At 39.0% G+C, this 14,933-nt stretch overlaps 1 protein-coding gene across 6 annotated transcripts in view; it reads left to right on the plus strand.

The window, feature by feature from the left end:
* znf423 (zinc finger protein 423) overlaps positions 1-14,933 on the plus strand; it is a 358,819-nt gene that overhangs the window by 232,162 nt on the left and 111,724 nt on the right. The window lies entirely within an intron of this gene.

Consider the following 14,933-nt stretch of genomic DNA (forward strand, 5'->3'; position numbering starts at 1 on the left):
TAAAAGGCGTCTGAAATAATGAATAGAAAAGGGACTAATTATTGTTCAGTAGGAATTAAATAGGAGCACACTTTCACAGCATAGAAATCAGTAAAGTAAAGATCCGTGATTGAAGATGATGCTTCCTATTTCATATTATATTATTTATGTATATTTTAAATGTCACAAAATGAAATCTCCATAGATTGTCAATCCAAATTAGTGATGGAAATCAATTCTATATAGGCTTTCACAGAGATTGGCATTTCTTCAGCCAGCCATCACGGCAGCTGGACTTCATTAACCACTGGTGTTAATTACTGGGAGACTGTTGGTTCAGTCCACATGTACAGGCACTTGGGGTAACACAAAAGAGTCACCTTGAAACTGAACATTCCGTCCAGACTGACTGCTGGTAAATAAGTGAACATGGGTTTATTTTTCATTTCTAGAAATGCAGAACCATTTTTTTTAAATGATGAGAACTACAATTAATTTATTCACTGTGCAGCAAAGAAAATTAAGTGGTAAACATCCAGTAAATTGAAAGGATGTCAATTATTTTATTATGAGACATAGATAATTACAGAGTTGTAAGACAAAGAAAAAGTAGGCTGTTTCTTTTAGTCTTTAATTCTCCATCAGGACCAGTGTCTGTATTTTCTGCAGAAAATCAATGCATTCTGATTCTGTAATTTCCCATGGTGCATCACTCAAGAGTGCGCTGTGCTGAGAGCTGACATATCCGGTCATGGTAGTCTGAACTTTTCTGTAAAGAATTCATTGGAATTTCACAACCTTTGCAGGATTTTGTGAAAACACTTATTTGTGTTTGTGTAAACCTGCTAATGGCGGATGCCTGCTTTGTGAATCCCACCTACAATCCACGCTCGTTATGGCGTGGAAAGCACTGTTAATAATGCATCTGTGAAACTCAGCTGCAAGGGAGCCAAGTAATTATCCCACTGTAGCATTCCCTGCCTCAGTGTCATCACAACTGGGGCTTCATTAAAAGTCCTAACAGTAAAGATGTGTGTTCTAGTCTGTGTGTGTGTGTTTGTGTCTGTCTCTATATATTATATATTTTTTTCATTTAAATTATCAACCATGCCATGGCACAGAGGTAATTTGACTTTTTGAAACCCAAGCAGCCCTGGTGTATTTCCTTCCAGCTTCACCTTCAGTGCAGTACCAGCTGATCAGCCTCAACAGAACAAAGGGTTTATCTGAAGCTATGAAGCATGTATGAACCGGCTTCCACCCAAGAAAAAAAAAATCAAAGGACACAAGTAAATGTGTTAATTCAGAGCAAAATACACACAGCTAGACACTAAATCTTTACAGGGATTTTAGCTTTTGAAAGCGATTCTTTGATCACTGCTCGAAACAAATTCCCTTCCTGCACACTAAAGTAAGCCATGGGATGCACATCCACAATAAAGGCAGGACCTAGTTTTAAAGCTCCAAGGACCTTTTACATTTTCCTCAACCAGATATTTTTTCTGAGGGAACAACTTATAGATTGTATTTTGCTTTTTCTCAGCAGCCAGGTTTGCAGTTGAAATGGTGAGAAAAGAAGTGTTTGAGTATTGTGCTATGAAGGGAACAATCCTGCAGTGAAGCAGTTGTGATATTAGAGCGGCTCTCCTAAGAGATCCCATGGCTCCTGTGTACTGATCGTAGTGGCACATTCCCAGACAGCTGGTCGCTCAGCATGGGCTGTGCATGCAGCTAGGAAGCTAGCGCGCTGGCGGAGAACAGGTAATGCTCTAATTTCCCCTGTGCAGATGCGGCCAGGAATATCTTAATTTATTGGTGTGCTGGCATGCAAGTGGGATGCCGGCTGTGCAGTCTTGCATATCTGTTAGCAAAATGAACTGGTGGGTGCTATCTTTCACTAAGCTAAGTTTGAAATATTCATATTTTTTTGATGTCCTTAAATGGGTTCAGTAATTGTCACAATTTCCTCGTACAGGTACTATATAAAAACATGCAAATGTTGATCAGAATACAAAATAAAGTTTGAGGTTTAAGCAGTTTGTGACTAAAAAGAAAAATTAGTTTTAGATGGTTTCACAATTTAATTTACATTGGTGAGATTATTTTAAAATTGCAATGGAAAATACTTTGCCAGTACAATTAGTGAAACATTGTTACATATTTGATTGAGTTATATTTCAAGACTACAACTGAACACACATTCCCCCTTAAATTTACCCTGAAAATTACATTGTGTTTCTATAACAATTAGTTGATCAATAAGTGTATAGGTTCAAAATTTATATCCTTCAGAATATTTTGTTTTCTGAAAAGACAGCCCCTCAATGCACATTACGGATGATTATTTTCTGTTTTCTCAGCAGCTCTGATAACTTTTTCTTGGTCAGTAGGACAGCTGAAAGCTTTTGGCAGTATTATCTCTCCATTTCCCTGCCCACATTCATTGTATTTTTGCACGTTTAGATGCATTTATTTGTTTTGTTAATGTGGACAGTTACAAGGATTTTGATTTGTCACACGTTGATTTGAAATTGATCAAAGGCAAGAGACTTGCTCTATTTGAGCTACAGGGTCAGAGGTGAAAGAGCAAAGCACATTCAGTCAACCCATTATCCTCTATTAAAAAAAAATGTACAGGAAACCACTCGTGTGAAATTCAGATTTGGTACATTCAAACGGAATGTGATTTTATTTCTTCCAAAAAATGTATTTAACTGTTGTGTAATGAAAAAATAAGGGTGAAATATTTTCTTTCAACTCTTAACAAAGCCTAGCCAGTGATTAATAGTTTAGCTTTTACCTGAATGAAGTTCTTTAAAAATCCACTGTCGGGTAGCAGTTGATGTAAACTCAACTTAACAAAAAATGAAGAGATTGCTCAGCTACAAGCAATTAGCTTTTATTGACTGTTAAAAAAAATACTGGCAAGGACTTAACATGACTATTTTATTCTCTAGAAAGATGACTATTTTCTCTAGAAATTAACTTATGAGGACGGGAGAGAAAAATGTTAGAACTACCAATGCCTCGCCTCCTCTCTCCCTCCCCTTTTAACCAATGGCTTAGTACGCAAATGCACACGGTGGTGTGGCACTGTGCTAATCAGACTATGAAGCATCCCGATCCAATTCCTTATCTATAATTAGCCAGGGCAGCATTTGTTCCCTAGGCTATGGAGGGTTCTTGTTTCAGATCATGACCCTTTCTGCAAGTTGTTTGGGTGTACAGAGGATTGAGCTAGGTTTAATGGCATTCATGGTCAAATGGCCCACTGGTACTGTCCACCCTCTCAGATGACAAATAGTCACATGGGCACAGTACTGGTGGGCTGCAGCCATATGTGGAACTGTACCCCAGCAGGAGATGTCACACTCAGGATAGGGAGGAACAAGCGGAGAAAATTGGAGGAAGAAAAAGATATCTGTGCATTCAAAAGTGCCTGTGGTTATTGTGATGGCTTTGTACTTCCAAAAGTTTACAAAAGATGGCCATTTTTTGTTTAACTCATTGTCATGTCAAGTGGTGTATTTGATTTTTTAACGTTAAGTCACAAACTTGTCACAAATTAGCGTAAATTATGCTAAATAATTCTATTGACTCTTCATGTTATCTGCTCTACTATCAAGCATTTGCCCAAAAGTATAGTCATGTGCTATATGGCAGAAAAGTTGCTCAATCTTCAACATTAATGAAAATAAACTTTTGATTACTGTTTACAAAAGTTACAATGTTTATTATTTTCTAATAGTCAGCTAGAGGTTATTTCTGGATAACACCGCAGTCGTGGCATCCGTCATTAATCTTGTGTGAACATCATCACACATCAAGCACGAGATACACGGACTGTCAGTGTGTCAGATCCAACCAGCCCTCTAAAAATCGAATACAGAATAATATTCTCACGTAGAACTATACATACTATGTATAAAAACTTCATCAATTAAGTGCTGTAATGTAAGTTGGACTTTGGATTCTCATTACCATTTTAAATGAAATTTGTTCTTGTGGGTTATGATGCTATCTAGATCCATCGTTTGATGGTGTATAATATTTTAACAGTAAAACTTTTAGCAGAATGCTTCTACATTGAGGCAGCTGAATATTTAGTCGTATTTTGAGATGCAGTCTCCAAGGGAAGCTATATTTAGTACTGTGTAGGTTTATAGCAGGATGCCAATTCTCAAGGTAATTATATACTTGAGCATAGTATAACAATATTCTGATTCAAACTTGCACATTGATATAATTCAGACTTCTCTCTGAAGAGATTTTTTTCTTCAAGAAAAACCCAGAATGTTATGTGTGGCGATCTAGTCAATTTCAATCTTTTAACTGGAGGAAATATGGTTAGAAACCAATGGTACGGTTGAAAGGCGAGGTTTGTCCGATGTGAGTGCCTTAGCAATAATTGCTAATCACGTGACGTATATTGTGCCATTTATTCTATTGCAGAAAATTGTAATATTTAGAGTTAGTGTTTAGTTTGCAAAATATAATTTGGCATTACTGTATAACTAATACTAATTAATAGTCTAGCACAGTTTGCAGTTGTTTAGCAGTACTTGCAGTGTTAAGTGATTTCACAAGAAAATTCAGTCCCAGTATTCCTGAAGTTGGCAAACACATTATATAATGATTAATGTGGAGCTGCATTAGTATAGACCTCATAAGGGACTTTGCAGTTCAGATGCAATTGTACAAATGTTCTGAAACAAAATACAGGGCTTTGAAGACCCAGAACATTATTGCCAGCTGGTGACTAAAGGTGCTTTCAATAGTTTTTCTGTCAAGTTATTCACTCTACTATTTTAAATTTGGCAACATTATAAGAAAATGCAAATAGTTTTGCAAGGGGATGAATAAATAATTGCAGCTGAACTTTGATAGTTTGTATCATAATGTCTAATCTCCATTGGTTTCATGCACTGATGTGTTGTCATCAACATCAGAAAAAATGTAATTATTATAAAACACTAGATGTATTTAGCAGCTTGTATTGCTCTTAGGAGGTTTTTGGTTGTGAAAGGGGAATCAGAACAGTTGTGGAGGATCCAATTAGGTAAAGAGTTAATGAATGAGAAATTGCCATTTGGTACGCAGAGGTAATATAATTAATGGTCCACATACCATTCTGCTGGGGACTTAAAAGGATGGAAGGTTACGGAAATGCATTTACTACCATGCTAGATTATTTTGGAAGCGGAGGGAATTTCATAAATCTTGTTTTTTTCCCCCATGTACCTATGGATGGGTATATATAAAAAATGTGTGTATGTATATAATTTGGAATTCCAGCCCATAAAGTGTTCCCAGCACCTTTTTATGTTCAAGAAGGATATTCTGTAGATTATGAATTTATTATATGAATGTAGATGAACTAAACAGCAGGAATAGCTTTAGTTTATTAAAAGCTTATTCTAAAAACTGAGAAACAGCAGCCTTCAGTGTATATGTTGGATGTTTTGCTAAAAGACCTGCAGGTACTTTAGGAAGCTAGTGTTCTCAAATTACTAGCTACAGTATTGATTCTGCTTGGTTGCAAAATCTGACTTTCCTAGTCCGGAAAGAGCTCTGTAAATGTGTGCTCATTTCCTGGCTGGTAAACTTCAAAACATTGAGAGTGCAGTTGGGAGTGTTCACATTCTCAAAACAATTAAGTGAGTTCTCCTTAAACTTATAAAGTGTCCATCAGATCCCCATAACATTTCTTATGCTAAACCTGTCACTGCACGAGAGTTCTATTCTCTTTCATGGTGGGGGTGCGAGGGGATCTTGTGTCACTTCGTTCCACAGTCGGATTAGGAGCTGACTGTGGAGTTATACTATCACTTTGCATCCCTGTGAAGTGAAGACAGCTTTGCAGCAATGTAAAAGTGGCAATATAACTGTCCTTAGTGGCAATTTCATTATGCCCTTAGATATCTATCATTCTTGCTACAAAAATTTATTTTACCACTGCTTTATTTATTTTAGTGAATATCTCCGAGTTAATAGCTTTGGACCGAAAAATCTAGATTTATCTGACAGTAATTTGTACAGGATTGGAGAGTGTTAAATTCTATTTGTACTGAGTTCTCAGTATTCATAACATTGGATTTAATGGAATTTTAAAGTGCAGTAATTTAGCTCTCACAAGAAGCAACAAAGAGACAGGAAATGAAATATTATGTTATTTGAAAGAATTATAGATAGACTCACTGGGCCATTTTCAAATAACGTATGAAGAGAAGCAAAGACATTCCATTAAATCAAACTTTATTTTTCAACTGTAATATGTATGGAGAAAAAAAATGCAGAGAGGACACAAAAACCGATTAGTGATCACCTAAGAAACATTGTAAAAGGCCTTTCAAATTTAAACCAAGTTTTTGGTGTCTGTGCAAACTTTCAAATAATCTGTATAATTTCTCTCTGGAATTCAGATTTCACACTTTATAAAAACTTATTTCATTTCTGTACCTCTCGGGACTCCATTTTCTGAAAGTATTGTGTTATTTCCAGAGATAAGGCATCCCTTGTTTTTTTAAGTAAAGTATTTATTTAAGCAGGGTATATCTGCTTATACCTTTTACTATCTAAATCTTAATGCTCAATTTTGCAGCAAAATTTATGGATCCATTAAGGTGGTTTGATATTAATTAGAAAAAGCATAATTTTAGTTCAAACCTGCATCAACTCATCTTTAAGATAGTGACCAGCAAGAAATAAAAATGGAAATCAGCAACTTGGAGCTTCCTTGATAGCATTGCTTCTTAAGGCAGCTAGTAGCTAAGCTTTTCAGACTAGGAAGGTTCCTGGCTGCGTTCCTGGTCTGTGCTGAATTACCGAATCTCGGTTGGTGTGGTTATTTGGGCACTACAGTTGGACTCGGTGACTTAGTTATGGGTGGAAGACTTGGTGTGAGTTTGTGCTCTTGATCGTATCCAGTAGCCTCTGGTGGCAGTGACTGCAGATGTTGGATGAGAACAGTCTTTAACTCAGCTGTGACTCCCCTCACGATTAAATAACATACCGACAGTCACTGTCTAGGTACACGCATGAAAAATAGCTACAGTGCTCATGGAACTATACCCCAGCATTGTATAGAGACCAAGGTTAAAAAGGAAGAAAAAAGAAAACCAGCAACTCGCAATCTTATACATTGTTGCTAGGACAAACTCCCTAGCTTAAAAAATATAAGTAATTTTTGCTGAATTTTAAGTATCTTCTATTAATAATGTCTTTGGAAGATGCCAATTAGCTAGACTTCTCCGTCTCTATCTTTGGGGATAGGTTATTGACCAACATTCGCTACAAGCCCACTGACTCCCACAGCTACCTGGACTACACTTCCTCCCACCCCGCCTCCTGTAAGGATTCTATTCCATTCTCCCAGTTTCTCCGTCTCCACCGCATCTGCTCCGACGATGCCACCTTCCACACCAGTGCTTCTGACATGTCTTCCTTTTTCCTCAACTGAGGATTCCCCTCTACTGTGGTTGACATGGCCCTCGACCGTGTTCGTTCTATCTCCCGTACTTTTGCCCTCACCCCTGCCCCTCCCTCCCGGAACCACGATAGGGTTTCCCTTGTCATCACCTTTCACCCCACCAGCTTCCACATTCAACGGATCATCCTCCGCCATTTCTGCCACCTCCAAAGTGATCCCACCACCAAACGCATCTTCCCCTCCCCTCCCCTTTCAGCATTCCGTAGGGACCGCTCCCTCCGAGACACCCTAGTCCACTCCTCTATCACCCCCAGCACCCCTTCCCATTCGCCCGGCACCTTCCTGTGCAAGCGCAGGAGATGCAACACCTACCTCCCCCCTTCCCACTGTCCAGGGCCCCAAACACCCCTTCCAGGTGAAACAGCGATTTACTTGTACTACTTGCAATCTAGTATACTGTATTCGCTGTTCACGATGTGGTGGTCTCTATATTGGGGAGACCAAACGCAGATTGGGTGACCGCTTTGCGGAACACCTCCGTTCAGTCTGTAAGGGTGACCCCCGAGCTTCCGGTCGCCTGTCATTTCAATTTACCGCTCTAGTCCCACTCAGGCCTCACCGTCCGCGGCCTCTTGCATTGTTCCACGGAAGCTCAGCGATTAGGCACTTTATAGCCTTCTGGGCTCAATATCGAGTTCAACAATTTCAGATCATAACCTCGGCCCCTATTATATTTTTTATCCACACCTTTGGTTTGTGCCTTTTCCTTTTTTTCTCTCCCACATGGCAGCTGTCTCTCATTCTGCCAGCGCATTTCACACTTCATCTAGAGCCATCTTTTGTCTCTTTACCTGTCCTATTACCAGCTCATCTCGTCTTGAATATCTCTTAATGTCTTGAATGTCTCTTCATCTCTCAGACCTTCCCTTTTGTTCTTTCATCCCCTCCCCCATTTCCCAGCCCCCAAACTGGCCTTTTAATCTGTTTCATTTCCTGCTTTTTTTCTCCGTTCTGAAGAAGGGTTTTGACCTGAAACGTTAACTCTCTTTCTCTCTCCACGGATGTAGCCTGGCCTGCTGAGTTTTTCCAGCATTTTCTGTTGTTATTTCGGATTTCCAGCATCCATAGTATTTTGCTATCGTAGCTAGATTTGGTAATGTGTATTTAGGAGAATGCATAATGTCCACCCGTCCTGCAGTTCCATAGAGTCTGAAAAAGCTACAAGAAAAGGTTTCTCAGTTAGACCCATGGTAATGCCATTAGCTATACTTCTGATGCCTGTATTGAGTGCACTGACACACAGAAAAACGCTCCACTGTTGGAAACTGGATATTTATAGATTCAGTGACGGATCTCAAATTCCTAAGGATTTATTTGTTAGTGAAGATTTCTAGCTGCAGAAACTTTTTTTAAGAAAAGAACTTGTTGAAGATTATACGGTACCTTGCAAGATTGGACTGACCTACATCTTCACAGTGTAGTGAAGGGGTGTCCAAGCTTTTGTTTTTGTGAACTGGATAGATACATAACGTGGAGCCTTGGGGGGGACACACAAAGTTTGAATCCATGTTTTTCTTAATCTCCATCTGTCTTGTGTTGCTGATCTTGATATTCTAATTTAGGGTTTATCTACCAAAGAGGCAGCAGCACTGAGAACAGCCCTTTCCAAACCCCCAGACCCACAAAATTAAAACAACAAACCAGTAAATAAGAAATGTATAAGTGCATGTGAGGATGAGTTACTTGGGCTTTCCTGGCCAGACTTCCAGGGCTCAGAGGCCGTAGGTTGGACCCGCTGGCATAGTGAATCCAGCTAAACTGTTGTTAGATAATCAGTTAGGATATCCGATAACTGTTCTTTAAAAAAAAATAGAGACAGTTATGGGTCCCTTTGACTTCCATTATAGCTTTATTTCACGGAAGATGTTGAAGAGAATGCACTTCAAGCAATCTTCACAATCTAAAACTCAAAAGTTTGAATATATGTCATGATAAAGGAAAATGATTGCCTGGAACTTTACAGCAGGAAGAGTCACCCAAACCAAACGAAAAGGAGGTTGGGCAAGGAAGCCACAGGGTTACCAAACTCTTGTTGAAATTTGTCCCTACTCTAGGATTTTGGCATTTCTCCCTCCAATAATGATCACTCATATAGTGCTATTTTTCCACCAATGAAAACTCTTGAAGTGATAGAATGTGTAGTACTATAGAACAGCTTTTCAAAACTTGTCCAATTATTATTTAGTAGTACAGGCACAGCTCACTGTTTTGTTGAAAATTTATTGAGGAACATTTTACGCTATTTCCAGTGTACGTGGCAAAATTAGAAATCGCGGCTCCAATATTAATTTTTCCCCTCCCTCTGAGTGCAGGTCAGGTGGAGTGCACCTGAAGTGCGCTCTCCCTGAAATGAGCCGAACCCTGCTGATTTTGTGGATTCAGGTTATTAGTATGGCTCTGATGTGCCCCTGGTGTGAGCTCGCCACCGTCGGGCGGGGTGGGGGGGGGGGACACCTCTCTGGACTTGCTGCTGGTATCTCTCAGATCCCATAATCTGGGAGGTGGGGCTAGTCACAAGGGCTGCAGCCAGCCTCTTCAGGCACTTCTCCAAATGAGCACCCAACCAGCGTTCTGAGAAGAGGAGTTGGGAAACTGTGATAGGCCCCTACTCACCATTTCAATGCTATTAGGGTGCCCATGCATGCTGTAGGCACAGGTGGTCTCCCCTGAAAGAATCTGCGGGGTAGTGTAAAGGGGGCAGAGAGGTGGCGTCCTGGGTCATCTCTCCTTTGCACCTGGGAGCTGAGTGCTCCCCAAGCACATAGGACAGGAATGTCAGGGCCATAACACCTTTGCAAACAAAATCGATTTGAATTACAGTATATGTGAATGTCACAAGTCAGTATTGTTAGCAAAGCAAGCTGGATTTGTTACAAATAGGAATAAGTTGCAATTTACCAACCTAGTATTTCTGCTCTTTAATGTAAAAATTGTTTTAGTCTGGAGACCCAAACTCGTCTCGAGACCACAGTGGGGAACTAAGGTGAGCTTTTACTTTTTTCCCCCCCTTCCCCAAAATATAAAGCTTTGGAACTTGAAACTGCTATGAGAGCAAGGTCACAAAATCAAAGAGCTGCAGCATCTGTAAAGGGTTTAAAAATATTTTTTTTCTACTTGAAGCGCCTGACTGCAGTAGTATTGTAGGACCCATGCAGCCTACAGGCACAAAAGCTGAAAATAGACCACAACCTCAAAAGAGGGATAGTAGTGAAAAAAAGTTGCTACTGCACTTGCACAATTGTAATTGTTTTGAAAACCATTCATTAAGTTCTTCACTGATTGCGGCTCTGGTTTCTGTGTACTACGGAAAAGCAATTTGCTGCCTATTTTTGTTGTTTATCTGATTCATCCTGATGTATCAGTAAATTCTCCATGCAGCTTGTGTGCATTGTACTCGAGATTGTTTGAAAATGTACCTTTTTGCTATGTAAGCTTTGGCAATATGGTTCTCTGTAAACTTTCATGCCAATAAAGCATTTGAATTTGACTACCAATTTATCTTCACATACTGCTATTTTAATCAATATGGTTAAAAGTGTTGGTGTTGTACCACAATTCAATGTCACCTGAATAAGATTAAAAGAGTATGACATTACATGTTTGCTTTTTTTTTGTGGTTTGCTTTAGCTATGTTCATTTTTAAAATCAGTATAGTTTGCTTTGTTTTAACTAAGTTTCATGAGGAATAAAGTTCCAGTTTACTGTTCAGAAGAGCAAATTCTCCTAAACTGCAGATTTGATGTGTGTGGATTCTTTTCCCCCTCTCCTCCCCCACATTAATTTTGGTAGCACTAAATTTACTTAAGAGCGAGTCATTTTGATTGTAAACAATTTCTCTTTTCACCTTCAGTGCACTCCAGTGAGCTAAAATGACCTTGCATCCTATTGTCCTGCACACTGCACCATTCATCAGTCATTAATGGTTCAGAGTCACATAACAAAAGCCTCAATGTGTATTCGTAGCTTAATCTGAAGATTTGAGAACTGGATCTTTTTCTTTTGGAAAGAGGAACAGATAGACATGTTCAGAAAGACTTTAGATTACATGACCTGTTTGTGTGCTAATAAGGAGCTGAACATATGTTAACATGATGGTAAATTAATATTATCACGTTGTTTTGGAACTTTGGCCTCTATTATGAAAGCATTGATTTAAAATTTCTACAATCAGTTTTAAATTTCAGAAGCATGCCTTGCTAAATATAGCATCCTCTTTGTAATCTAATTTTTTTCTATAATCCCAAATATGCAATATCTTTGTTTTTGTGAAAGGAGGGCTTGAATTGTTTTTATTAAATAATATTTTAATTATACACTTTACTCTCATAATCTAGCGAAAACAAGGGCGGTAAAATTGGCCTTTGGCAAAAGCATGAAATGGGCAATAGCAAATTGGCAGCACGTTTTACAACGTGCCCGATTTTCTTTTCCACTGATAGAAAAGAAAATTGGGCGAGGTGTAAAATGGGTTCGCGCTTTCGCCAGAAACCAATTTCGCCCCCAAGAACTTAACATCATAAAACTAGGTTTAAGGTTTAGTGACTGTCCCACTATGTAGCATAACACCGAAACTCCTCCTGGAACTTTTTTCATAAATAGAGGTGTTGAGTATAAAAGTAGAGAAGTTATGCTGAATCTTTATAAAGCACTGGTTAGGCCACAACTGGAGTATTGCATCCAGTTCTGGTCACCACACTTTAGGAAGGATGTGAAGGCCCTTGAGAGGGTGCAGAGGAGATTTACCAGAATGGTTCCGGGGATGGGGGATCTTAGCTACAAGGACAGGTTGGAGAAGCTGGATTTGTTTTCATCAGAGCAAAGGAGGTTGAGGGGTGATTTGATAGAGGTGTACAAGATTATGACTGGTTTGGATAGGCTAGACGGGGAAAGGCTGTTCCCACTAGTTGATGGTACAAGGATTAGGGGACACAGATTTAAGGTTTTAGGCAAGAGATACAGGGGGGATGTGAGGAAAAAAAAAATTATGCAACGAGTGGTGAGGACCTGGAACTCGCTGCCGACGGAAGAGGTGGAAGCGGACATACTCAATGTTTTCAAGGGGAGACTGGATAGGCACTTGAGGGAAATAAACTTGCAGGGCTATGGGAATAGAGCGGGGGAATGGGACTGACTGGATTGCTCTGCAGAGAGCCGGCATGGACTAGATGGGCCAAATGGCCTCCTTCTGTGCCATTATGATTCTATGACTAAGAGGTAACAGAGAGAATAGACAATGGTAATGCAGTAGATGTAATTTATCTAGATTTTCAAAAGGCCTTCGATAAGGTACCACGTAATAGACTAATGAATAAGATCAGAGAATGCGAAGTCGGGAGAAGTAGCAGAATGGATAGCTAGCTGGCTTCAAGACAGACAGCAGAGAGTAGGGGTAAAGGGTAGCTATTCAGAGTGGCAGAAGGTGGGTAGTGGTGTTCCACAAGGATCAGTGTTCACAATTTATATTAACGATTTAGACTTTGGAATCAAAAACACAATTTCTAAATTTGCAGATGTCACCAAATTGGAGGGGATAGCTAATACTGAGGAGAACTGCAACACATTACAGGAAGACATTAATAAACTTGCAGGATGGGCATATAATTGGCAAATGAAATTCAACACAGATAAGTGTGAGGTATTACATATTGGTAGGAAGAATAGGGAGGTCACTTATTACTTGGACGGTACGAGTCTAGGTGGGGTAGAGGAGCAAAGGGATCTGGGAGTACAAATACACAAATCACAAAGTAGCAGCACAGATTAACAAGGCCATAAAAAAAAAAAGCAAACCAGGCACAAGGTTTTATTTCTGTAGGGATAGAATTGAAAAGTTGTAAAGTTATGCTAAACTTGTATCGAACAGTTCTGGCCGCCATATTATAAAAAGGATATAGAGGCACTGGAGAGGGTGCAGAGAAGATTTACAAGGATGATACCAGAACTAAGAGGGTATACCTATCAGGAAAGGATGAACAGGCTGGGTCTCTTTTTGCTTGAAAAAAGAAGGCTGAGGAGTGACCTAATTGAGGTCTTTAAAATGTTGAAAGATTTTGATAGAGTAGATAGAGATTTTAAATAAATACAAATTCCACTTGTGGGGAAGAGCATAACTAGAGGCCATCAATATAAGATAGTCACCAAGAAATCAAATAGGGAATTCAGAAGACATTTTTTACCCAGAGAGTGGTGAGAATGTGGAACTGGCTACCACAGGGAGTAGTTGAGGCAAATAGTATAGATGCATTTAAGGGGAGGCTAGATATGCATGTGAGGGAGAAGGGAATAGAGGGTTATGCTGATAGTTAGATGAGGAAAGATGGGAGGAGACTCGAGTGGAGCATAAACGACGGCATGGACTGGTTGGGCCGAATGGCCCATTTCTGTGCCGTATATCCTATGTAAAAATCACAACCCAAGTATATAATATAATTTGGTTCAAAACTGCAAGCCACTTATTATGCCATGGTTCAGATCTTTGGCATCTTTGCATTAAACCTTTATTTGCAGTATTTTAATTCTATGTATGGGGTTGCAAATATGAGTTGCAAGAGCAATGTGCTAATGGCGTCTACAAGTCACTGTAGCCTATCACGTCACACAGAGCACTTCTATGTTGTGCTACCGTAACAACTGATTAACAACATTTACCTAACTGTGCCTTCTTAACCCCAGTACATACTGTACACTTAGACCCATACTTGCTTCCTGCCCGACATTGCTCTTGCAATTAACAACATTAAAATGGCACTGAATTGTTTATTTCTATTTTCAGATTATAGCATAGGAATATCAGAAAGGACAAATACTTTTAAGACTAACTCATTACAGTGAAATCTAAACAAAGATTAAAGTATATAATAGCTCAATGGTCATTTACTGATACGTTATTATGAAATAACTAACATCCTGCTGAATCTAGTTTGTAGCTGCACAAAGAGGCTTGTGTTCTAAAATATTACCTTGAATAGTTTGGCAGAGTATATTTTGAATAATATATCATTCTTTTAACTTACTACATCCAGATAATATATTCCTTAATTGCTACAACATATAGCACATTTTTATTTTTTATTTAGCAGTTAATGGTATTGGCATCCATGTTGTTTATTTACAATAAAGATCTTCAATGTTTATGAGTCAATGTATTTGTCTCTGAGAGCCCATTTTTTGTGGATTATACCAAGTATCTTAATTATTCTGCTCAATAAATGCATCATTGTTAGATTAAAATAATAAAGACTGTGATATCTTTTATTACCTCTGTGTTATATTTGAGGTATCAATTTTGGGGTTTGTACCCCAATATTTAGTAGGCTGTTAAAATTGCCTCAGGGTCCAATGTGAGAAATAGGGCCTGATTAGCAGATATTAATGAGTCAGGCCTGACACCTCAATCGGCTAACGTTAAAATTGCTGCAGGGCAGTATCTGAGCGGCATGTAATGTTTGATTGTAACTGCCTCTTA

The sequence above is a fragment of the Somniosus microcephalus genome, chromosome 6 (genome assembly GCF_052327205.1).
Source record: "Somniosus microcephalus isolate GS21.2 chromosome 6, FLI_Smic_1.0, whole genome shotgun sequence".
In the NCBI taxonomy this organism is placed as follows: domain Eukaryota; kingdom Metazoa; phylum Chordata; class Chondrichthyes; order Squaliformes; family Somniosidae; genus Somniosus; species Somniosus microcephalus.